Source organism: Callithrix jacchus, chromosome 18 (assembly GCF_049354715.1).
Source record: "Callithrix jacchus isolate 240 chromosome 18, calJac240_pri, whole genome shotgun sequence".
Taxonomy (NCBI): Eukaryota; Metazoa; Chordata; class Mammalia; order Primates; family Cebidae; genus Callithrix; species Callithrix jacchus.
Genome location: NC_133519.1, coordinates 23,244,162 through 23,269,487, shown reverse-complemented (window position 1 = coordinate 23,269,487; position 25,326 = coordinate 23,244,162).

The following is a 25,326-nucleotide window of genomic DNA, read 5'->3' as shown; positions in this document are numbered from 1 at the left end:
GTGATGCAGTCTCATCTCACTCTGCCTCCCGGGTTCAAGTGATTCTCCTGCCTCAGCCTCCAGAGTAGCTGGGACCACAGGTGTGTGCCACCATGCCCAACTAATTTTTGTGTTTTTAGTAGAGATGGGGTTTCACCACATTCACCAGGATGATCTCAATCTCTTGACTTCGTGATCTGCCCACCTTGGCCTCCCAAAGTGCTGGGATTACAGGCGTGAGCTACAGTGTGCAACCAAAAAATCTTTTAATTAGCAGGGCACAGTGGCACACATCTGTGGTCTCAGCTATTTGGGAGGCTGCAGTGAGAGAATTTCTTAAACCCAGGAGGTCGAGGCTGCAGTGAGCCATGTTCATGCCACTGTACTACTACAGCCTGGGCAACAGAGTGAAACCTGTCTCAAAAAAAAAAAAAAAAAAACACAAATCAGATATTTGAGTGCCTACCATGTGCCAGATAACTATGGTTCGTGCTGAGGACACAAAAGTACAACGGTAATAACATAGAATCTTGGGAAAAAAGACCAAATACCTGTAACCCTGAGTCAAAGTATATGAAAGTGGTAGTCAAGAGGATGGCAGTTGACACAGCAGAGCTGGGAACCATGAGCCCTACCCTGGGGAGAACTACAGTGGCGAGTCTTACTGAAGGGAAGCCAGTCATCCCCAAGTAATGATCCACAATGGGCCGTATGTACAGCCGTGGTCCGGAAGATCCTATATAATGGAGCTGAAAATGTTCTATCACCGAAGGAGGTCACAGCCATTGTAATGTAGCGTGACGCATTACTCACGAGATGATGGTGATGCTGGTGTAAGCAAACCTACTGTGCTGCCAGTTGTGTAAAAGTACACAGTAATGTCCTACATGTTCACAGTCACCCTCCGCTCACCCACAGCAGCCTCCAGTCCTGCAAGCTCCATTCACGGTAAGTGCCCTATCTACACATTCCATTTTCTTTTTTTTTTTTTTTTTGAGACAGAGTCTTGCTCTGTCGCCAGGCTGGAGTGCAGTGGCGTGATCTCAGCTCACTGCAATCTCTGCCTCCCAGATTCAAGTGATTCTCCTGCCTCAGCCTCCCGAGTAGCTGGAACTACAGGTGCGTGCCACCACACCCGGCTAATTGTTTGTATTTTAGTAGATGGGGTTTCACCATGTTGGCCAGGATGGTCTCAATCTCCTGACCGCGAGATCTGCCCGCCTGAGCCTCCCAAAGTGCTGGGATTACAGGCATGAGCTACTGCGCCCAGCCTCCATTTTCTATCCTTTATACTGTGATTTTACTGTTACCTTTTCTATATTTAACTATTTTTAGATAACCACAAATTCTTACCATGTGTTACAAGTACCTGCCGTGTTCAGTACAGTAACACTGTACAGGTTTGTAGCCTAGGAGCAATAGACGACACCATATAGCCTAGGTGTGTAGCGAGCTATACCATCTAGGTTTGTGTGAGTGCATTCTACGATGCTCACACAATGAAGTCACCTAATGATGCATTTCTCAGAACATATCCCAGTCGTTAAGAAATGCCTGACTGTACTGAGGAGAAACAGCTAATGCCCTAAAAATCCCAGCAAAGCTCAGGAATTGGAGGCACTGGCTGCCACAGTAAAAGGTGCAAAACATAGAGATAGTTTCACCATCCACTGGGTGTGCAGGCTGTGCAGCCAAGGTCAAAAGGTAGATACATGCCTCCCTGGCTAGAGACCAGTGCATGACGCAAGATCAGTGAGGACAGACAACACACACACCAGGCTCAGGAAGCTCAGTGTTTACCTACAGCCAGAGGGCAGAGTGCACGAGGTTCAGCCCCTTGCAATGCATCAACCCTACAAGGGCAGTAGATCTGCCCCACGGTGAACACAGGCAAGGTGACTGCAAGTGCTCACTTCATGCTGCAGTGGGAGGACCCTCCCGCTCCGCTGTGGGGTCTGAAAGGCAGAAGGCTGGGTGTGTATGAGGGACATTGACACATAAATTTAAGCAGAACAAAGGAGTACATATTTGAGCCTGCAACAGGGAAAGATATTCCCTCTCATGGAGATAAGCCCAGCACAGGCTGTAGCACTCTTATCTCTCAGTAAGTGTTCCAGGCCCTTTCTCATGTGACAGGAAGCTGCATGTGATTGCCTTTCCCAACAGGGAAGAAAACAGAGAAGCTGATGGCAAGTCTAATTGGAACAGTTAGACCTCCCAGGTACCAACCCCACCTGGAGGATCCAGGTCACTGTCTCTGCTGTCTCCGATGCTCTCAGGAGGTGAGTAATTCTCTGGAGAAGTTGAACCAAGAGGGTCTGAACCTGAGGACTCCAGACATAACCAAGCATGGAAGTCAGGCAACAAACTGAAGATAAGGATGAAAGTTCAAGTCTGTGGATGGAGTGAAGGACCCAGCCAGGCTTAGCCACAACCCTCTCCCACAGAAGGAGACTGGAGGACGCTTCTCTGGAAAAACTGTCTACAGAGGAAAGGCCTCTAGTTAACTGACATTTGGAGACGCCTCCAAAGAAAAAGCCGGCTTGTCCCCTGATCCCCTTCCTGTGAAATCCACCAGCCGAAAAGCCGCACCCATGCACACTGAGTTGCTCACCACATTTTCAGCACGTCACCCATATGTGAATAAATAGCCAACCATCTCCAGACATCAGAGGGAAGCCACCAATGAGAAATAGACCAAACCAAAAAGAAAAAAGGGATTCTGGTGAAACAGCTGCATGGCACAGAAGAAAATCTCATAAGAGATTAAACATCTATAATTAAATCCTCAGCTGAAATAACATTGCATCATGAAATGGGGTTAGGATACTCTAAAAGATTAATGAGTCAGAAGACATGATTAAACTCTTGAGAATTAAAAGTATGGTCATCATAATTTAAAATTCAATAGAAAGCCTGAAAATGAAGAAATCTAGAAAGTAAAACAGCAACAAAAAATAGATAAAATGAGAGAACCAATCCAGGAAATCCAATGTCAAATTAACCAGATATCTACAAAGAACAGAGAAAACAGGAAATTATATAAGAAAAAATTCCAGAACTCAAATATGTGATTTCCAGTTGGAAATGGCCTAACATTTTATATATCATTGTAAAATATCAAAACTCTATAGGTAAAGAAATTATCCAGCCGTGCACAGTGGCTCATGCCTGTAACCCCAGCCCTTTGGGAGACCAAGGTGGGTGGATCATGAGGTCAGGAGTTCAAGACCAGCCTGACCAACATGGTGAAACCCCATCTCTACTAAAAATACAAAAATTAGCCGGGCGTGGTGGTGCATACCTGTAATCCCAGCTACTCAAGAGGCTGAGGCAGGACAATCAGTCGAACCCAGGAGGTGGACATTGCAGTGAGTCAAGATCACGCCACTGTACTCCAGTCTGGGGGACAGAGCAAGACTCCATCTCAAAAATAAATAAATAAATAAATAAAATTATCCTAAAAGTTTCTGAAGAGAAAAATAAAATACGACACGTAAAAGGTTAGGAACAAAATGTCATTACTGCCCTGAAGAGCTGCTTTGGAATCTTAATAGAGCAACATTTTCAAAAACAGTAAAAATAATTGCAGCCAACCTATGAATCCAGGGTAAAGGTAGAATATGGACATTTTCAGAAATGCAGGGTCCTTGTTTCCTGCATATTCTTGCTCAAAGGGCATCAACCATGAAGCTCAAAGACCTGAGGTCCACAAGCAGGGAATCCAACCCAGGAAAAGCATGACAGACATTCCCAGGATGACCGCCGTCTGGCAGGCCTAGAGAGTCAGCAGTCTAGTCCAGAACAGGATGGAAGGTCTCCCGCAGGAAGGGAGGAGAGGGGAGTAAATACTCTCACGTTTTTAACAACATGAAGAAAAAATGGTGAGGAAGGAATTAGTAATAGTTTCCAAGAAAAGAGAGTAATGAAAAAATGAGGATTCGTGACCAGCCTGGCCAACATGGTGAAACCCCATCTCTATAAAAAATACAAAAATTAGCTGGGCTTGGTGGCAAATGTATATAGTCCCCACTACTTGGGAGGCTGAGACAGAAGAATCACTTGAACCCGGAGGTGGAGGCTGCAGTGAGCCGAGACGGCTCCACTGCACTCCAGCCTGGGGGACAGAGTGGGACTCCATCTCAAAAAATAATAATAATAAAAGGCAAAGCAAAGCACCATACAAGTAAGGAACAATCATGGTGTAATTCTTGGCTCAGCAATGAACACTATTTATAGTTACCATAATGTAAACACTGACTGTTGTGATGTCACTACCTTGGGAAGACAGAGGAAGGGAGGTATGAGCTAAGTCTGCATCTACCGTATTATGAAGCATGATGGGTAATTTTATGTGTCAACTTGGCTAGACAACAATACCCAGCTATTTGGTCAAACATCAGTCTAGATATTTCTGTGATGATATTTTTCAGGTAAGATTAACAGTTAAGTGCGTAGACTTTGAATAAAGCAGATTCCCCTCCATGATGTGGTGAGCCTCTGCCTGCACACTCCAGCGGGCACATCAACTCTCTCCTGGGTCTCCAGCCCACCACTCCCCTCTGCAACTTTGCTTCTTGCCAGCCCTCATAACTGCATAAGCCAATTCACATGTACACACACACACACACACACACACACACACAGATGCATATATATGTGTACATACATGAAAATCCTATTGGTTCTATTATCTGGGGAACCTTGAGTAATACAAGAAGTCAGTAGCTAAAGTCTGAAACCGATGACTCAAGAGTCAGCATATATATTTTTAATTTTATTATTGTTATTATTTTTTGAGAGGGAGGCTTGTTCTGTCACTCAGGCTGGAGTGTAATGGCACAATCTTAGCTAACTGCAACCTCTACCTCCCGGGTTCAAGCAATTCTCCTGCCTCAGTTTCCTGAGTAGCTGGGATTACAGGCGCCCGCCACCACTCCAGGCTAATATTTGTATTTTTAGTAGAGATGGGATGTTGGCCAGTCTGATCTTGAACTCCTGACCTCAGATGATCCACCCACCTCAGCTTCCCAAAGTGCCAGGATTACAGATGTGAGCCACCACGCCTGGCCAGCATATATATATATTTAATACAGAGGTGAACACCAGAACAAAGATGTCAAAATGAAATGGTTAACAATGTGTGCCCTTGGCAAGCAGAATGATAGTGAGAGGAATGGGGCTGAAATTGACTGTGTGTGTGTGTTGTGTGTGCGCGTGTGCGCCCATGTAATTAAAACTTTTTTTGCTATGTTCAAGTATCATCTGATAATAAAAAATTAATATTCTCTCCCAAATAACAAGAGATGACCAGAGAGGACACATTCCACACATCTTAATTTCTCTCTCTGCAAAGTGCTGCACGGAGCACATATAGATAAAATTATATTCCCTTTTATAACCTAAAAACTATTCCAATTCTATTATCTGCTGAAATTAAGAAGCTAAATTTGGGTTGGGGCTTTTTAACCTCAATAGTTTTTATTTCAAGTATAAATTAGACTCAAAGTAATTAAAAAGCTTTGCTGTCATGCATAATTTAAGTGGTATATTTAACACAATTCAAGCATTCTTAGTGCTTCTTGGTGCTTTTTTGTATTAAAAGAAAAAGATGTGCATTTGGGGATAGGCAGACAGTACAGGAAAATAATCGTCACGTTGTGTCACTAATTAGCAGCCTCCGTGTAGAACTACACTATGGAGGCCAAGATTTCATTCGAATTCATTCTCTTGGTTCTGTAACTCTCTTTTTGTTTTTTTGTTTGAGATGGAGTTTCACTCTTGTTGCCCAGGCTGGATTGCAATAGCACAGTCTCTGCTCACAGCAACCTCCTCCTCCCTGGTTCAAGCGATTCTGCTGCCTCAGCCTCTGGAGTAGCTTGGATTACAGGCACCTACAACCATGCTTGGCTGATTTTTTTGTATTTTTAGTAGAGATGGGGGTTTCACCATGTTGGTCAGGCTGGTCTTGAACTCTGGACCTCAGGTGATTTGCCCGCCTCGGCCTCCCAAAGTGCTGGGATTACAGGCATGAGCCACCGCGCCTGGCCTGTAACTCTATTTTCCATTAGAATATGTTTTGTTGTCGTGATACTGGCATCTTTTGCAAGTATATATCACATTTTCTTGTGCTTCTGTTTTGAACAAGAGTACTACATGGGCTGGGTGTGGTGGCTCACGCCTGTAATCCCAGCACTCTGGGAGGCCAAAGCAGATGGATCATTTGAGGTCAGGAGTTCAAGACCAGCCTGGCCAAAGGGGCAAAACCCTGTCTCTACTAAAAAATACAAATATTAGCTGGGTGCTGTGGCACGCCCCTGTAATCCCAGCTACTCAGGAGACTGCAGCAGGAAAATCTCTTGAACCTGGGAGGCAGAGGTTGCAGTCAGCCAAGATTGCGCCACTGTACAGAGCGAGACTCTTTCTCAAAAAAAAAAAAAAAAAGGGTTACCACATGAAAATATGTTTTACGCAACTTACCTTTTCACCTAAAGAATGAATGTCAGGAAACTCAAAAACACTCTTTTAACCCTAAGTGCATTCCAGGATTCTCAGTTTCCACAACACAAACAGGTATGTGTGATGACCCATTTTAAAAACAATCAAAGTATTTTTAAAAATAATAATCATCTAAATAACTCCCCCAACCAGTCTGTCAGTACCACTGCTACTATTCTGAGAAAATTAATTCAAACAATTAGATGAGCCAAATGGAATTAGAACTTGAAATTCCTACTGCAAGTCTCACAGTTGAACTTACTCACTTAGAGCAAAGGGGTAGAAAAGGCATTTACTCAAGAATTCTGACTGGGAGTGGTGGCTCATGCCTGTAATCCCAGCACTTTGGGAGGACGAGGTGGGAGGATTGCTTGAGCTCAGGTGTTCAAGACCATCCTGAGCAACATAGCAAGATCTCGTCTCTACTAAAAGTTAAAAAAGAAAAAAAGTTAGCTGGGATTGGTAATGTGCTACTGGGGTTGGTGGGTGCTAAGATCAAGGGTGTGGTGAGCTGTGATTAGGCCACTGCACTCCAGCCTGGGTGACAGAATGAGACCCTGCCTCAAAAAAATAAAGAATTCCTTGGGAGCTGCAAGATTGTGTCATCCCTGCTTCTGGCTTGAGAGATCATTATCTAGTTAATTCTACTTCCCAAACTACACACGACTGAGGGTTGAAAAGGCATCTGCAGGATGTTGATGATTTGGGGAGACCCAGAACAGCAGACGAAAGGATCTGCTAGTTTCCAGTGAAGAAGTCAAAACACTGAAGGGTTTTGCTCGTCAAAGAGGGGCCAGCAAAGGGAAACAAGATCATATTGGTTTCTACATCTTTGTCTAGAAAAAGGACTAAGGGCGGCTCTGCCTATGGAGTAGCCATTCTTTTGTTTCTTTACTTATCAAAAAAAAAAAAAAAAGAAAAAGAAAAATAAATAAATAAAAAGAGCTAAGGATCTCAATGTATAAAATTGCCATTATGAAAAGTAAATTACTGAGAAGAACTGAGGTGAGCTAGTATGCATTTGACTACAAGGAACAAAATTACTTGCCTCAAAGTCTCAACAACAGGAGTTTATAATTCTCATATAACAAGGACTCCAAAGGGAGATAACAGCAATGCTGCCCAGTGGCTTGGCAGCGTCAGGGTTTGGGTAAGCTCCTCCTTGTATCTCTTGGTCCAGGTAGCTGCAGCAGCTCCAGTATCCTGTCCTCACACAAGGTTCAACGTGAGAAGGGAGGGAGGGGACTTCTCGTTACCTTATCCCCTCCTTTCATCAGAGAGTAAAATTCTGAGAAATTATACATTTAAAAGAAATCACCTAATTAAAAAAAATTGATAATTTTAAAAATAACATTCGAAAATTAATGTGTTAGGAAAGTGTTTCTAAGAGCAGAAAAGTTTACAAAGTAATTTTTTTAATTAAAACATGTTTTTAGGGGTCCCTGGCAAACTTCCGCTCATGTGTCATTGGCCAGGAATGGGGCTCACAATGATCACCACAAATCGAAAGGGAAACTCAGAGCAAGTGTCTAGAACTTTGGCCTGTAAAGGTAGAAGGTAGGTTCATTGGGTAAGGAAGAAGTGTGGGGAAATAGCTGTCAATTTCACAACCAACAGTGTCTGCCAATGATTAATAGCATCCTGAGCTGTGGACTTTCTTGGCAAAATCATGAGTTAATGAATAAAGGTGTAAGTGAGTAGTCATTGCTGACCTGTTGCATCATCACACCACACACTTCCGTGTGCTCTACTATGACCAGAAGGGCCCTGAACACTCATATTTTCCACCCCTCCACCCTTGGGCACAGTTGCATGTCAAACAAACCCCAAATGGAGCAATTTCTCAGCCTAAAGCACCAGAGAAGAAGCCATCATTCTGGACCTCATTCATTGGCCAGAAGGTCTTGAAATTTCCCAGGAGGGCAGTCCTTGCCTAGCATGACTTATGATCAGGGTGTGGAGACAAAACACACACGTAATGATAAATAAAGGACGCCATTAGGTAATGCCCATCCAGGGCTGGGTTCATTCACTCATTCATTCCGCACATATCTACTATTTGCTGGCACTGGTCTATGCACCCTGGATCCCAAAAGAAAACAAGAAATCAAGATCCCTCTTCTAAGAGCTCACATTCCAGTGCGGGGAGACCCACAAGAAAGCCAATGCATAAACGGAACAGTGGTAAGAACTATGAAGCACCTGGAACGAGTGATGGGAAATGGGGGGTTGGGCAGGAGCTACTTTACACAAGGAGGTCAGGGGAGGCCTTTCTGAGAAGCTAACACTGGCGCTAAGACCTGAAAGAGGAGAAGGAGCCTGTGGTGACAAGATCTGATGGAAGAGCATTCCAGGCAAAGGGAACAGCCAGTGCAAAGGCCCTGAGATGGGAATGAGGAATAGAAAGACCAGTGTGGCCATAGCGCAGTGAGTAAGGGAGACTGGTAGACACGGATCTGCCCATATCCAAGAGGGCCTCGTGGGCCACAGGATGGTTTGGGATTTATTCGAGGTACAATGCTTCACTTGGAGAGTTGTAAGCAGGAGAGTGACATGACAAATTGAGTGCAAAATGAATTTTCTTTTTTTTTTTTTTTTGAGACGGAGTTTCGCTCTTGTTACCCAGGCTGGAGTGCAATGGTGGGATCTTGGCTCACCGCAACCTCCACCTCCTGGGTTCAGGCAATTCTCCTGCCTCAGCCTCCTGAGTAGCTGGGATTACAGGCACGCGCCACCATGCCCAGCTAATTTTTTGTATTTTTAGTAGAGACAGGGTTTCACCATGTTGACCAGGATGGTCTCGATCTCTTCACCTTGTGATCCACCCGCCTCGGCCTCCCAAAGTGCTGGGATTACAGGCGTGAGCCACCGCGCCCGGCCTCAGAATGAATCTTAATGCGGCAAGTGTTGAAGCAGAACATGCATTAAGAAGCTATTGGATGGGAACGCGGCTAGAGCGTTGGCTGGGAATGGAGAGATGCGTGGACTGAATACGGGTGGTGAGGGAGACGGCTTTGGCCTGATAGTGGCGGCTGGCGCCATTGATGAAGATGAGGAAGGCTGGAGCTGGGCTGCCGCACAGCATGTTTACCTTCAGGTTCTTCCGCGGTGGGAAAGACAACTGCGGCCAATGGTACTAAAGAGCCCTTTCAAGAGGAGGCGCAGGAAGGGGTTTCACGCGAAGGAGAAGTATGAGCGAAAGGAGTGTTTCAAGTGAAGACGAAATGTGAGCAAAAGCAGAAAGGCAGGCTGCTTTGATTGGAAGAGGAGATAGGTCTAGAGAGACGTGATGGGACCACACCACGGACTTTTCTTTTTTTCCGAGATGAAGTCTCGCTCTGTCACCTGGGCTGGAGTGCAGTGGTGCTATCTTGGCTCACTGCAACCTCCGCCTCCCAGATTCAAGTGATTCTCTTGCCTCAGCCTCCTGAGTAGCTGGGATTACAGGCGCCCCCACTACGCCCAGCTATTTCTTTCTTTTTTTTTTTTTTTTTATAGTTTTAGTAGAGACGGGGGTTCGCCATATTGGTCAGGCTGGTCTCGAACTCCTGACCTCGTGAATCACCTGCCTCGGCCTCCCAAAGTGCTGTGGTTACAGGCATGAGCCACGGCACCCGGCCTGACATTTTAAGCTTCATTTAACGAATGATTTCTCCTGTCAATTCTTCAGCAACCTCACGGTGGCAGCTGTGCTGGCAGGGAAGAACCTCTGAGTGGCCGAAGGCAGGTGGCTTAGGGGAAGGTCCATTGGCAAGAGCCCCCACTAAGGGGCATTAACTACTTGGGACAATTTGCCACAACCAGGGTCGGCTCCCCCATCTGATACCGTCAGAGGCCAGAACACATCCATGCTCCCACAGATGAGGGGGCACTCTGGAGAAGTCAGAATAAGTCATGGGAATTGGAAGAATGAGCCAGAAAAGCCACCTTCCTAACAGAGTGAATCCCAACTGCCCCACCCTCTTTCCTCAGCCACGCCCTCCCCTCGCCTCGGCCAGAGGCTGCTAATTAGTGGTAAATTCACGGAACCGGAAGTGGAGCCAGGCATCATGGACCCCGGAAATCCTCTCTCTCCCCTCTCGGGCCCTGGCCATCCTCTCCTATCTCCATGCCACCATTCCCCCTCCTGGACAATGTGGACTCTCAGCCTCCACATTCACTTCTCCGTCTGCCCAAGAAAAGCCTTCACGAAAGATGGGCCCCCGCCCAGCCGAGGAGCCCTCACGACCCCTTCTGAGACCAGCCCCATTCTCCAGGTGAGGGGACTGAAGTTAAGAAGGTGAAGGAATTTGCTCGGGAAGACCAAGCTTGTAAGTGTCACAACCTGGCCTCACCTGGGTCTGTCTGGCGCCCACAGCCGGGCCCTCTCCAGACGCCTTTTTTTTTTTTTTAAGACAGAGTTCCGCTCTTGTCTCCCAGGCGGGAGTGCAATGGCGCTATCTCGGCTCACTGCAACCTCCACCTCCTGGATACAAGCAATTCTCCAGCCTCAGCCTCCCGAGTAGTTGGGATTACAGGCATGTGCCACCACGCCCAGCTAATATCTTTTATATTTTTGGTAGACACGGGGTTTCTCCACGTTGGCCAGGCCGGTCTTGAACTCCCGACCTCAGGTGATTCGCCCACCTGGGCCTCCCAAAGTGCTGGTATTACAGGTGTGAGCCACCGCACCCGGCCTCCAGACACCTTTACTCCTGTGTCTTTATTTAGCTATTCTTCCTTGGAACATTCTCCTCGGGACTCAGAACACTTTCCACCTCTCCTTTGGCACCTCTGAGATGCCACCCTCAGTCACCAGCCAGACCACCACATCCTAGAAGACCCCAAGGACTCTCCACGGCCAAACTAGAATCTTTACATGTCACCTCCTCTGTTCAGAATAGAACCCAAGCCCCAGCGGGCGCAAGGTCCCCCACAGCCTGGGCTAACATCCCCATCCCACACCTTCCTCAGGCCAGCATCAAGATCACTTGGGGGTAATTGGAAATGTAAATTCGGTGGTGCAGTTTCCCCAGCCTCGGGCCTGGCCCCTTGGCATTGGTTAATAACGATGAGAAGCACCGTGACTGTTTACTCTTGCTAGTCACTTGTTTTACAAGTATTTTTCACTTAATCCACAAATTATCCTGTGAAACAGATGCTCTTAGTAGATGCATTATACATGGCTGAGGCACTGGGAGGGTAATTAACCTGCTCAATATCGTAGGCTAGTAAATGGTGGCGCTGGATCAGGAACCATAAGTCACGTCTATCCCCAGGCGCCCAGCTGTTTCCCATCTCAGACTTAAAGCTTGTTCTCTGCTGAAAACAGAAGACTGAGGTCTAACTTCCAGGTGTTGGAGCAGAGAAGTGAGAAAACCCACTGGGTCTGCAGGCTGCACTAGAACCAGCCCCTACCAAGAGCCACCTGGGCCCAGGTTAGACTGCGCAGGTTCAGTTCTGCCACACGAATTCAGACCCCACTTCTTCCCAAAGGGGGTAAAGAAAAAAGGCCGGTTGCGGTGGCTCACGCATGTCATCCCAGCACTTTGGGAGGCAGAGGTGGGCAGATCATGAGGTCAGGAGATCACCACCATCCTGGCCATGGTGAAACCCTGTCTCTGCCAGAATAGAAAAAATTAGCCAAGCGTGGTGAAAAAGAAAAAGAAAATAAGAGAATGTCAGTCTCAACGTCCTGTTCTTCAGAAATCCCTTCTGCTTTCTTCCTCAGCTCCACCCACTATAATGCCTTGTTCGAGGTAGGTTGCATAGTGAGTTGAAAGGCAGCCTTCATTTCTCAATATGACAAACCCTTGTCAAGGGATGCTTTATATTTGGCCATGAAGAAGAACCGAAAACAATGTGCATGTCTGTGAATGTGTGTTTGTTTCTGAGTATGTGGTGCAGTCATTATTAGCAAAGGGGAAGGAGGCAGATGGTACACTTCACAGGGAGAAGAATTTTGCAGGGAAGTACACAGAATCCTGAAGTGGGTGACGGGCCTGCCATGTTCCGGACTGCACTGACTTCCAGCAGCCCATAAGAATCCCACTCTGAGGCCGGGCGCAGTGGCTCACGCGTGTAATCCCAGCACTTTAGGAGGCCGAGACAGGTGGATCACAAGGTCAAGAGATCGAGACCATCCTGGTCAACAAGGTGAAACCCCATCTCTACTAAAAATACAAAAAGTTAGCTGGACATGGTGGTGCATGCCTGTAGTTCCAGCTACTCAGGAGGCTGAGGCAGGAGAATTGCTTGAACCCAGGAGGCGGAGGTTGCAGTGAGCCGAGATCACGCCATTGCACTCCAGCCTGGGTAACAAGAGCGAAACTCCGTCTCAAAAAAAAAAAAGAATCCCACTTTGAGCACTGCAGGGAAAACGGGTCACCCCATCCCTTCCAGCTTAGCTGTGCCCAGGGCCCAGGACTTCCCACTGGGGACTCTGTGGCTCTTTATGTTAGTCCCTGTTCCTGCCAGCTCTGTGCTTGGTGTCCACCTGAGGGAGCTTCCGGGAGAGAGGGCTGAGCCACAGAGCATTGTCCCCAGACCGCGGAGAAAATGGTGGAGTGCCACGACGGTGACAGACATTTACTGAGTGTGTAGACATTCCCATTTAATCCTTGAAAACAGAACACAAAATAGGCTAAGAGGTTACGTAAGTTGCCTGATGTCACAGTTAATAAGTGGTGGAACTGGCATTCAAATCCAAAACATACGCTTTGAACCACTCTATGGGTCACTGGTGACCAGCTCGGGACGCCGGCGAGAGCAGGCCTCCCGTGAGAGAGCCTCACAGAGTTTGCTGGATATGGTGGAAATGACCAGTATTTGAGCTCCCAGGGGAGAAGCGAGTGATGGGCACGACTGGACAGCTGCTGTGCAGAGTCCTCTGAGAAGGCGTGTGGCTCGGAACAGAAACGCTTCCCGGGTGCAGCATGGGAGGGGAGTGCAAGCCAGGTGTCTCGGGTTCACACCTAGCTCTGCTGCCTGGACCCACCCCAGCACATGTGGGCCGGGGGGCGGGAGGACAAAAGGAGGCCACAGACCACATGTCTCAATATTTCAAATACTTGAGAGCTGTCAGTCAAGCTGACAGACTCATAAGGAAAAGAAGGTCCACCCTCCTACCTTGACACATAAACCTTCCTACTGACCGGGAAGACCAGGTTTCAATGTAGAATTCTGGGACTCCACTGAATTCTGTGTCTGCAGGAAGAAGTGTGGGGAGGCTCATGGCTTGCCCTTCTCTTCCCACACCCTGCTCTGTTGTACCCTCAAAGGGGCCACAACAGTGTGGATGCTGAGGCTGCCGGTCGAGTTCTGTCCATATTTTTCATAAACAGCTGCGGCCACCATTTGGGCCCACTCAGGTGGCACCATGCCCACACAGGAAGGCAGGCTGGGAGGGAGGCCCTGGCCACAGGCTTATGGCTGTCTGGGCTGCAGTTCCACAGTGTGCGGTCCCCAAGTGTGGTCCTCAAGGGACTTGAGTCTTTCCCTTGGCTCTTGAGAGTTCCTTGCCCTGTGGGGAGGGCACCACCAGACAGGGGCCAGACCAGGCCATCGACAGCATGGTGCCCTGGCAGAGGTCCCTCCGGCCTGGTTCTCGGGGATTGCTGCCGCTTCCTGACTGCGGAAGTCTGGGAGCGTTGGTGTCTCTGTGCCTCGCTTTCCTCCTCTGTGAATGGAGCTGATGACAGTGAGGAACAACGTGCTTATTCAGGATGAGTAAGGTGCTTACGGAGGTGCTCGGAAATAGTAAGTGTGATATAAATGCTCACAATTAAGTGTAATTAGTGTAATTATCATTTGGTTTTAGTCAGCCATCCTCAAAGTTGTTAACAGATTGAGTGCTGGGGAAAAAAAAAACCTCATTTATTGACTGGAGAATTCTAAGGACCAGGCTCTGGAGGCCTGATCTGTTCTCCGGCCAGAGCTTGTAAAAGGAAGAGGAAGTGTGGGAAAGTGGGGAGCAGAAGGGAGTGGGGGGAACGCAGGGCATTTGCTGCAAATCCACTCAAAACACAGGCACTGGGGAGGCCTGTTTCTAGGCGCCCGGTAACAGGAGTGAGAAAGACAGACAGGGATTCTCGCCTTCATTCACCTTCTTGGCGCAGAAGTCAGGGTGGGAGGTTGGAAGGAAGATATGTAACAAGGAAGCAAAGAAATAAGCTTATTATTCCAGATGGAGACAGTCCCCATCTGAAGGAAATCAAACAGGAAACATCAAGAGTGTGACTGCAGGAAGGCAGGTGTGGGCAGGGCCAGGCCCTCTCTCAGGAGGGACAGTAAAACTGAGACTTGAGGGGGGAAAAAACAACAAAAAACAGAAAACCTGAGGCTAAATAATATGGAGTAATTGACTCAGGAGAAGGATGTTCAAGGAAGTGGCTGGTATGGCTGGGCGCGGTGGCTCACGCCTATAATCTCGGCACTTTGGGAGGCCAAGACTGGCAGATTGCTTGAGGTCAGGAGTTTGCGACCAGCCTGGCAACAAGGCAAAACCCCATCTCTACTAAAATACACAATGTAGCCAGGTGTAGTGGCATGTGCCTGTAATCCCAGCTACTCCGGGGTCGAGGAAGAAGACCCGCTTGAGCCTGTGAGGCAGTGGTTGGAGTGAGTCGAGATGACGCGACTGCACTCCAGCCTGGGTGACAGAGCAAGACTGTGTCTCAAAAAAAAAAAAAAAAAATCAGCTGGTGTAAGGGCCCTGAGGTGGTACTTGGTGATAGGATGAGAAACGGTGAGCAGACCTAAGGCAGTGACCAGGAGGAGGAGGGAGAGAAGCCAGGCAGCAGAAGGGTGGGGAGGGATCAAATAGAGCACTTCTCAAGATTTCATACGCCTGCCTGTCACGGGGGTCTCATTAAAGTGCAGATTCGGACTAATGGGGCTGAGGTGGGGCATGAGACGGACTGCACCTCAAGTATCACAGCTGTAGGCAAGACTTTATGGTAACTATATCCAGAAGACTTCGGACAACTTAAAGAAGGACATGACTTGGTCTGGTTGTATTTTTGAAAACTCACTTGGGCTGCAGTGTGGAGAATGGACTAGGGGTAAGAGTAGAGGCTGGACACCAGCTGGGAGGTACTTGTGGGTGATAGGGGTCCAGGTGACAGGCGGAGAGGCCTGTATCAGGCTGGTGGGGTGAGGGTGGAGGAAAGTGGGTAAGTGGCTAGTCAGCAAGCCTGCCCAGTGGATTGGATGGAGAAGATGTGTTAGAAACGGGTCCGGCATGACTCCTAGGTCTGGGGCCTGAGTAGCAAGCTGGTGTGAGGTCTTTACTGAATGGGTCAAGACTAGGGGAGAAATAGGGTCTGTAAAGAAACCCACAGATTCAGTTAGGACGTGTCAGGTTCAAGATGGCAGTCATTTATTCCAATGGCAATATTGAGTCAGATATATGAATTTTGAACTCAAGAATGAATTTAGGGCTACAAATATAAATTTAGGAGCACTGGTTCACAGATGTATTTTTTTTTAATTTTTTTTTTTGAGATGGAGTCTTGCTCTGTTGCCCAGGCTGGAGTGCAGTGGCTTGATCTCGGCTCACTGCAACCTCTGCCTCCCAGGTTCAAGTGATTGTCCTGCCTCAGCCTCCCAGTAGCTGGGATTACAGGCGTGTGCCACCACGTCCAGCTAATTTTTTGTATTTTTAGTAGAGACAGGGTTTCACCGTGTTAGCCAGCATGGTCTTGATCTCCTGACCTTGTGATTCAACCGCCTTGGCCTCCCAAAGTGCTGGTATTACAGGCGTGAGCCACCATGCCCAGACAAATTTATTTATTTTTGAGACAGAGTCTCGCTGTCACCCAGGCTGGAGTGCAGTAGCGTCTTCTGGGCTCAAGCTGTCATCCTCCCACCTCAGCCTTCTGAGTAGCTGGACTACAGGAGTGCACCACCATACCTGGCTGATTTTTTGTATTTTTAGTAGAGACAGGGTTTCTCCATGTCGTCCAGGTTGGTCTCAAACCTCTGAGCTTAAGCAATCCACCCACCTCAGCCTCCAAAGTACTGCGATTACAGGCATGAGCCACCATGCCGGCCTGCGGATTATTTTCAAGGAACGAAATTGGATGGGATTGCTTAAAGAGAATGGGTAGGAGGTAAGAAGGCTGATGGCTGAAGTCTGAGGGCCTCTCACATTTAGAGCCGTGGGGTGATTAAGAGTCAGTAAAGGAGACTGACACTTCAGTTCTGCTCTTTATCCACTTGTGATATTTCTAGATGAACTCAGCTAGTTATGTGGCAGCTGTGGACTGGCTGCTGCCTTGTTCAAGGCCAAGTTCCCCAAAAGGAGCTAGCGAGGAACATAATGTTGAGCCCAGAATTTTTCTCCAGCACAGTGTTATGTCAGAATCTTAATAAAGAAATGGGAAGAGAAGGAATATGCTGATAATATTTATTTTATATTTACAGTGAGATCCTGCTAAAAGGTGTTGGCACCCCTTTAAAAATTTGTTGGTACATTTGTACAGAGCTGTGGTCATATAAATTGGCACAATACTTTTGGAAATTAAAATTGTTCCATGAAAAGGCCATATATGCAAAGTGATGCCCAAATGGCAAAGAAGCCTAGAAACCAAAGGAGGAGGCTGTTAAATCCAATTTGTTGATTTTAGGTCACTTATTAGGGCAACTGAGAGACAGAAGCATGCTCTTGGGCAGCCACAAATATGTAGGTCTCTGTACCGCAACCCCTGAAACCCAGGGCCTCTATCTTGGGGAAAATGTATATGTGCTCTGAAAGTAAATGTGGAATATACTGTACCTGGAAGTGTGTGTGCTCTGGGAAGTGTGGTGGCCACCAGCATCACAGCCTGTGTCTGCAGCAGCATCAAGGGTTGCTTTAGAGGAAAAGCAAAACTTACAATTAATAGGTATACATAAAGAGTAATACGTCAACTAGGTGTTTTGTTCCTGGACTTGACGTTAGTCAAGCGGATTAGCATTTAAAATAAAGTCACTCTTGGCTGGGCACAGTGACTCATACCTGTGAATCCCAGCACTTTGGGAGGCCGAGGTGGAAGGATCATTTGAGCAAAGGCATTTGAAACCACCCTAGGCAACATAGCAAGACTTTATTTTAAAAAAAAAAGTATCTGGGCATGGTGATGCACATCTGCAATCCCAGGTATTCAGGAAGCTGAGGCAGGAGGATCGTTTGAGTCCAGGAAGTTGAGGTTGCAGTGAGCTAAGATCATGTCACTGCACTCCAGCTTGGGTGACAGAACAAAACTCTGTATAAAAAAAAAAGTCACTCTTGTCCACAACAGTGTGTCCCATGAGCCACAAAATTGTTCATATGTATTTTGACCTAATGAATTTTTTGAGGAAAAAGAGATAAACACCAAAGATATGCATAAGTGTTTATGCCTATACATTAAAAAGAACCATAATATTCACTGTTGTAGGAATAATGGAGTAAATCGTTACCCACTCATATGACAGAATATTTTACAACCAGTTGCTGGAGCCAGCCCATACTGGCTTGAGAGCCAACTGTGTACATTTTTCCCAACTCTGCATCCATGATGTCATGTCAGGAGCATGAAATCAGCCGTACTGGGAGTATTTACACCAGGGAAGTTGGCAAACACTACCAATTAGGGCTCACCCCCATCCCTAGAGAGCAAGTTATTAAACATTTCCCAGCGCCCCATTGGTACAGTGGTATATATAACAAAGATACAAAGTTGTAAGTGTACTATTGTCATAACAATGTTAAAAACGGGTATAAAGATAAGACATAGAAGGGACTAGAGCTGAAAAAAGATTGTGGATAATTTTTTTTTGCTTGTTTCAAGCTCTGTTTATTGCTATAGTCTTATTTATGTAAAAACAAATTTTTTTAATGTTTAAAGCTGGTCTTCTGTTTTCACAATGACCAAATAATTTCCTATGAACTCATCCTCTCACACATAAAAACTATAACATCTGCAAAACACACACCACACACACACACCACACACATACCCCCCCCCCCGACACACACACACACTGCATACAGACACTGGAGAGTGAAAAAGACAGGCAGATTCTGGGGCAGAGTCAACATTTGGAAGAGGGAAACAATATAAAAGAAGTGCCCCATTTTTATAACAGTTAGTTTGAAGGCAGGCTGCAGCTGGTACTGTGTGTAGAGCAGCTAAAACTTTGGTGGGAAATCAGCAATATTTTCTGGCCTGAAGATCTGGGGACACAGTTTAGGACACCTAAAGCAATTTGGAAAATGAGGAGGGAATCCCAGAAGTGAGAGTCAGAGAAGGGTAGTCTCAAGTTCTGCCCAAATCACTGGCTGCCCCTGGATCACACATATACGGTACAGATTCGAACCAGCCCAGCTTGAGCTAGAAGACATGAACTGATTTTGAGCTGCTGCCCAAGGTACAGCATTTGTAGCTAACATCTAGCCAAATTAAGTTGATTGTTTCCTAAAACCAAACCAAACCAAAAACTCATCTCTTTGGAGAAATACAGCAAAAGCTAGAGTCTCCACAGCATAACACTGACAATGTCTAGGAAAAAAATCCAAGAATATGTAATGTATAAAGAACCAGGAAACTGTAGTCTATTCTCAAGGAAAAAGAATCACAAAATGACTCAGATCCTGGAATCAGGAAACAGGACTTTAAAGCAGCTATGCAGGTATTATTGATGATGTAAAGAGAAACATACCTGCAATAAATGGAAAAGTAGGGAATCTCAGAAGAATAGACATCACAAAAGTAATTAAAATTCTAGAACTAAAAATTATAATATCTAAAAGAAAAAATTATGGAATGGGCTTAGCAGAAGGATGATGAATCAAGAAAAGTTAATCTGAGAACAGGTCAACAGAAATTACTCAATTCAATAGAAATGGAGAACAGAGAGAATAACAAAATTGAAAAAAATCTGAAGAGAGTTTCAGAGACCTGTGGAATCTGTAGAAAATGTGTCTAATATACTTATAGTTGGAGTCACAGAAGGAGAATAATGAAAGAAAGTAACAAAAAATATTTGAAGAAATAATGGCTGGACCATTCCCAAATATGAAATGGTGTGCATTTTTCCCAACTCTGCATTCCATGATGTCATGTCAGGAGCATGAAATCAGCCATACTGGGAGTATTTACACCAGGGAAATTGTCAAACACTACCAATTAGTGTGTTTGCCAATTTATTTAAATTTATTGATTTAAGAAACTCAGTAAACCTGAGGTGGAATAATTATGAACAGAATCATGTCTAAGCACATCATAGTCAGACTGTTGAAAAGCAAAATGAATGATATAGCAGTCAGAGAAAAACAACATATTACATGCAAGGAACAAATATGTGAATGACTGCTAATTTCTCATCTGTAGTTATTAAAACATCCTTAAAATGCTGAAAGGAAAAAATACATTCAATTCTATAGCTAATGAAAATATCCTTCAAGAATGAGGGCAAATAAAGACATTTACAGATAAAACAAAATTGAGAAAACTCATACCATCAAAGCTCTACGTGAAATGATAAAGTTTTTCTTCATGCTAAAGGAAAATAATACCACATCAATACTCGGATCTTCATGAAAGAATAAAGGGTATTGAAAATGGTTACTATCTAAATAAATAGAAAAGACTGTTTTTCCTCTTAATAGCTTTAAGATATATGACTACAATTTGAATTTTAAAAAGTAATATTTTTGGGTGGTTTTATAAGTAGATATAATTAATAGATATGACAACTACAGTAATAAAGCAGGAGTTGGCAAATGTTTTCTGTAAAGGGCAAGATGGTAACTATTTGGATTGGAGCCATAGAATCTTTGTCACAAGTACTCAACTCTTCCAATTGTAGTCATATAAAAAACATAAATAATGGGCCTGGCTGTGTTCCAACAAAACTTTATGTACAAAAACAGGCAGCATGTAGGGATTAGCCTCCTAATAAAGTTTGGCAACCACCGTTATAAAGTACAGAGGCTGCAGGGTGGCAGAGGGACTTACACAATTGTGAAGTTTCTGCATTTTATGTGAAGTACAATATTAGCTCTAAATAGGCTGTGAAGAGTTTATGTAAAGTATAATATTAACTCTAAGTGGACTGTGGGAAGTTAGTGTCTCTCAATAACAGCACTATTCACATTTTGGCCAGATAATTTTTTGCGGTGAGGAGCTGTCCTGAGCATGAAGGATGTTTATCAGCATCTCTGGCTTCTACTCCTACCCACTAAATGTCAGTAGTGCCACTCTCCCCAGTTGTGTCAACCAAAAATGCCTCCAGACATTGCCAACTGTTCGCTGCAGGGGCAAATGTCCACTGCACCTGCTCATAAGAACCAATGCCCTGAGGTAACCACTAAAAATTGCAGGGGCATAGCCAAAAAGCCAATAGACAAATTAAAGTGAGATTTTAGAAAACATTCACATCGTCCAAAAGAAGGCAGAAAAGGGAAAAACAAACAACAGAAGAGGAAGACAGAAGATAATAAAGCAAGACATCATCCAACCATATCAGTGTTGCATTGTTTGTTAATTGGCTACTCCAATGAAAAGGCAGAGATTGTGAGAATGAATGAAAAAGCAAGACCCAACTACATGTTGTCTCAAAAGACACACTTTTAATATGAAGATATAAATAACTTGAATAGAAAAAGCTCTATCATGTAAACTGTAAAAGACTGAGAAGACTGCAGTGGGGTGTGTGTGTGTGTGTGTGTGTGTATACATAGTATATATGTGTGTATGTATGCATATAGTATATACATACATATACATACGTACACATATATACACATGTATTATATAGTATGTATATCGTATATATATGTATATCGTTTTTATATACATTATATACATGTGTGTATATAGTATGTGTATGTATATGTATATAGTATATATGTGTATGTATATACACATGTATATATAGTATGTATATATACACATACACATATATACATATATATACACACATACATATAGTATATATATGTATATATACTCCTTTATCAGCAGCAATACAATGGATATATTAATAACAGATAAAATAGAATTCAAGGTTAAGAAGTATTACCGAAGATAAAAAGTTTGTAATGATAGAAAGATCAATTCATCAGGAAGCCAGAACAATTATAAACGTGTGCGTTCTTCTTCATAACAGAGACTAAAATACATGAAGCAAAAGTGAGTATTGTGACCTCCAGAGGTACTCAGACCTCATCCTTTCCTGTGAGTTGAGCCCTATTCTGTCTCAGGCTCTGTGCTAGACTCTTTCATTCTCCCATTCGATCCCTACAACCTTATCCCTCCCAGTGGTGGTCATTACCCGCTTTGGTCTGCACAACCCCATGTGACCTCTTCCTCTGGTAACAGTACGCCTTTCTTACTCCAAACATGCAGTTGTAGTGAAGGCTGCCAATTACAGTGCTTACCTTCCTACCTACAGGAATGAGCACATTGCCCGGATGAGCCATCTCTCTGACTATAGCAACAGATCTAGGCATGAATGCATAACCCAAGCCTGGCCAGTCAGTTCCCCCCAGTGCTTTTCTAACTAGGATCAGCAGAGAAGCTCTGTCTTTTCTCTCTGACCTCAAAAATGAAAGCATGTGACCAGAGTTCTAGCCTTCTGAAAGCAGCTGGGCTGAGAGAATGAAGCCAATGTACAGAGACTAGAAGTGCAGAGAGAAAGATGGTGCCATGGCTTTCCCTAACCCTTTGTTTGGCTCTTTAAGGAAATTGATTCCCCTTTCCTGCTTCAGCTAGTTCAATTTAGCATCGTTTGGAGTGTAACTGAGAGTCCTGCCTAAGGTGCTCCTTTCTACAGACGCATCCCAGAATTTCAGGGAGCCCCTTCAGCTGGCAAGAGGCTCAGCTGTTGTTCCAGAGTCTGACATGCCCTTGAAGTTCTCTTGTTTGCTCCTCAGTGTCCCCTCCACACGGGCTCCAGCACAGATCTCTGAATCAACTGCTTAGAGCTCTGAACCAAATACCCAAGTTAGCACTGTTAAGATAGAGTGGATTATCAAAGAACTGACTAAAATTCTGGGGGGAACAGCAAGGAAACAAACAACGTGAGGTAACAAATGTACAAAACAGACAAGATGACAGAAGTCTTCAGCTGGATTGCTTCAAGGCCTGTGGGCTAGGCTACCTCATGAGCTATCTTAAAATTCCTGCATTCTCATGCTGAAGATGTGGGAAAAGATTTTAACAATCCAGTCTGGATTCCTGGCTTTCTATGAGTCTGACCACACATGGAGGACATGGTTTAAAAAATTAATTAAAAAATTTAAATATAGAAAACAAAATTGATCTATAGGTACTGATGGATAGAAAATGTCTTCAAAATGTACATCTGACAAAGGATTTGCAGCCAGCATATATATATATGTATATATGTAAATGTAAGTACATATATGCATATACATACAGAACTCTTACAACTCAGTAATCAGACAACCCAACTTTTTAAAAGAAGCAAAAGATTTCAACAGATACTTCACACACACACGCAAATAATTGCGAATAGCCATGGAAAGATTTTTAGCTTTTAGTTATCAGGGAAATACAAATTAAAACCTAAATGAGATGTACTACCCACCTACCAGAATGATTAACACTCACAAAGACTGACACCACCAAATATCGGCAAGCAGGGTGTGCATCCAGAACTCTCCCACACTGTTGGCAGGAATATAACATGGCATGATCACTTCAAGAAAAGGTATGATGATTCCTTTTTCTTCTTTTTGATAGGGTGTCCCTGTGCCGCCCAGGCTGAAGTGCAATGGTGTGATTTCAGCTCACCACAATCTCTGCCTCCCAGGTTCAAGAGATCCTCCCACCTCAGCCTCCTGAGTAGCTGGAATTACAGGCATGCGTCACCACGTCCAACTAATTTCTTGTATTTTTAGTAGAGACAGGATTTTACTATGTTGACCAGGTTGGTCTCGAACTCCTGACCTCAGGTGATCAGCCCACTCCGGCCTCCCAAAGTACTAGGATTACATGCATAAGCCACCACACCTGGCCAAATACTAAATATACGCCAAACTTATGACTCAGAGATTCCACCCCTAGGTATGTTTGCAAGAGAAATAAAAACAAAGGTACATACAAAAAGACTTGTACAAGAATATTCACAACTGCTTTGCCTACAATAGCCCCAAACTGGAAACAACACAGGTGTCTATTAACAGAACAGACAAACTGTGGCATATTTATGGGATGGAATACTATCTCATAAAAAAGAATTACTAGAAAATTACTATATCAATTTCTGGAAAAGTTAAACACAGGGTTACCATGTAATTCAGCAATTCCTTGCCTAGGAATATGCCCAAGAGAACTGGAACACGTATGCAGAAAACCTTGTACATGAATGTTCATAGCAGCATTATTCATAAGAGCCCCAAAGTGGAGACAATCCAAATGCCCAGCAGCTGATGAATGAATAAACTCTATGTTTAACTTTTCAAGGAACTCCAACAAAAATAATTACTCTCAGCCATTCTGGGAGTTGGCTAACACCTCCCAGCACCTTGGGAGGCTGAGGTGGATGGATCACTTGAGCCCAGGAGTTCAAGACCAGCCTGGGCAACATGGCAAGACAAAAAAAATACAAAAATAGCCAGGCATGGTGGTGCACACCTGCAGTCCCAGCTACTCTGGAGGCTGAGGCAGGAAGATAACTTGAGCCCGGGAAACTGAGGCTGCAGTGAGCTGAGATCATGCCACTGCACTCCAGCCTAGACAACAGAGCAAAACCCTGTATCAAAAAAAAAATATATGCTGGACAGAAACAGCTAGATGCAAAAACGTAATGAAAATCTGTGTTTGCCTGGGGCAGGTTGGGAGGGGCGGTGGCAATGAACTTCAAAATGCACAAGGGAAGTATATGGGATACAGAAATGTTCTACATATATATATTTTATTTTATTTTATTTTGAGACAGAGTTTTGCTCTTGTTGCCCAGGCTGGAGTGCCCAGGCTCACTGCAGCCTCCACCTCCCAGGTTCAAGCAATTCTCCTGCCTCAGCCTCCCAAGCAGCTGGGATTACAGGCTCTCACTACCATGCCAGGCTAATTTGTGTATTTTTAGTAGAGACAGGTTTCACCATGTTGGCCAGGCTGATCTCAAACTCCTTACCTCAGGTATCCACCTGCCTCAGCCTCCCAAAGCACTGAGATTACCCCCAAGCCTGGCCTGACCTACATTTTGATTGCACTGTTGGTTATACAGGTATCCACATTTCTCAAAATACATTGAAATGTGAACTTAAAATGGATGAATTTTATTGTATGTAAATTATACATTAATAAAGTTGATTTTTAAAAGTAATTCATGGGAATAAAAAAATTTAATAAAACAGGGTCATAAAATTAAAATGTTCCTTCTCTACACAACCTCCTCAAAGATAACACGAGCTGATACCAGGTAAGTTCAATGCCTAATAGTCTCTGTATTCCACCTAGTCATTCCTCCCATCGTTGTATTTTTAAAAGAAACATTTAATATTCTAAAAATAGGAAAAATAGAAAACCACTATTCAGGCCAGGTGCAGTGGTTCACACCTGTAATCCCAGCACTTTGGGAGGCTGAGGTGGGTGGATCACCTGAGGTCAGGAGTTCAAGACTAGCCTGGACAACATCTCGAAACCTCATCTCTACTAAAAATATAAAAATTAGCTGGGCATGGTGTGAGCGTCTGTAATCCTAGCTACTCATGAGGCTGAGGCATGAGAATTGCTTGAACCGAGGAGGCAGAGGTTGTGGTGAGCCGAGATTGCGCCACTGCACTCCAGCCTGGGCAACTGAATGACATTCTGTCTCACAAAATAAAAATAGAAAAGAAAACTGCTTTTCCCCCTTGGACTGGTAAACTCTGTCAGG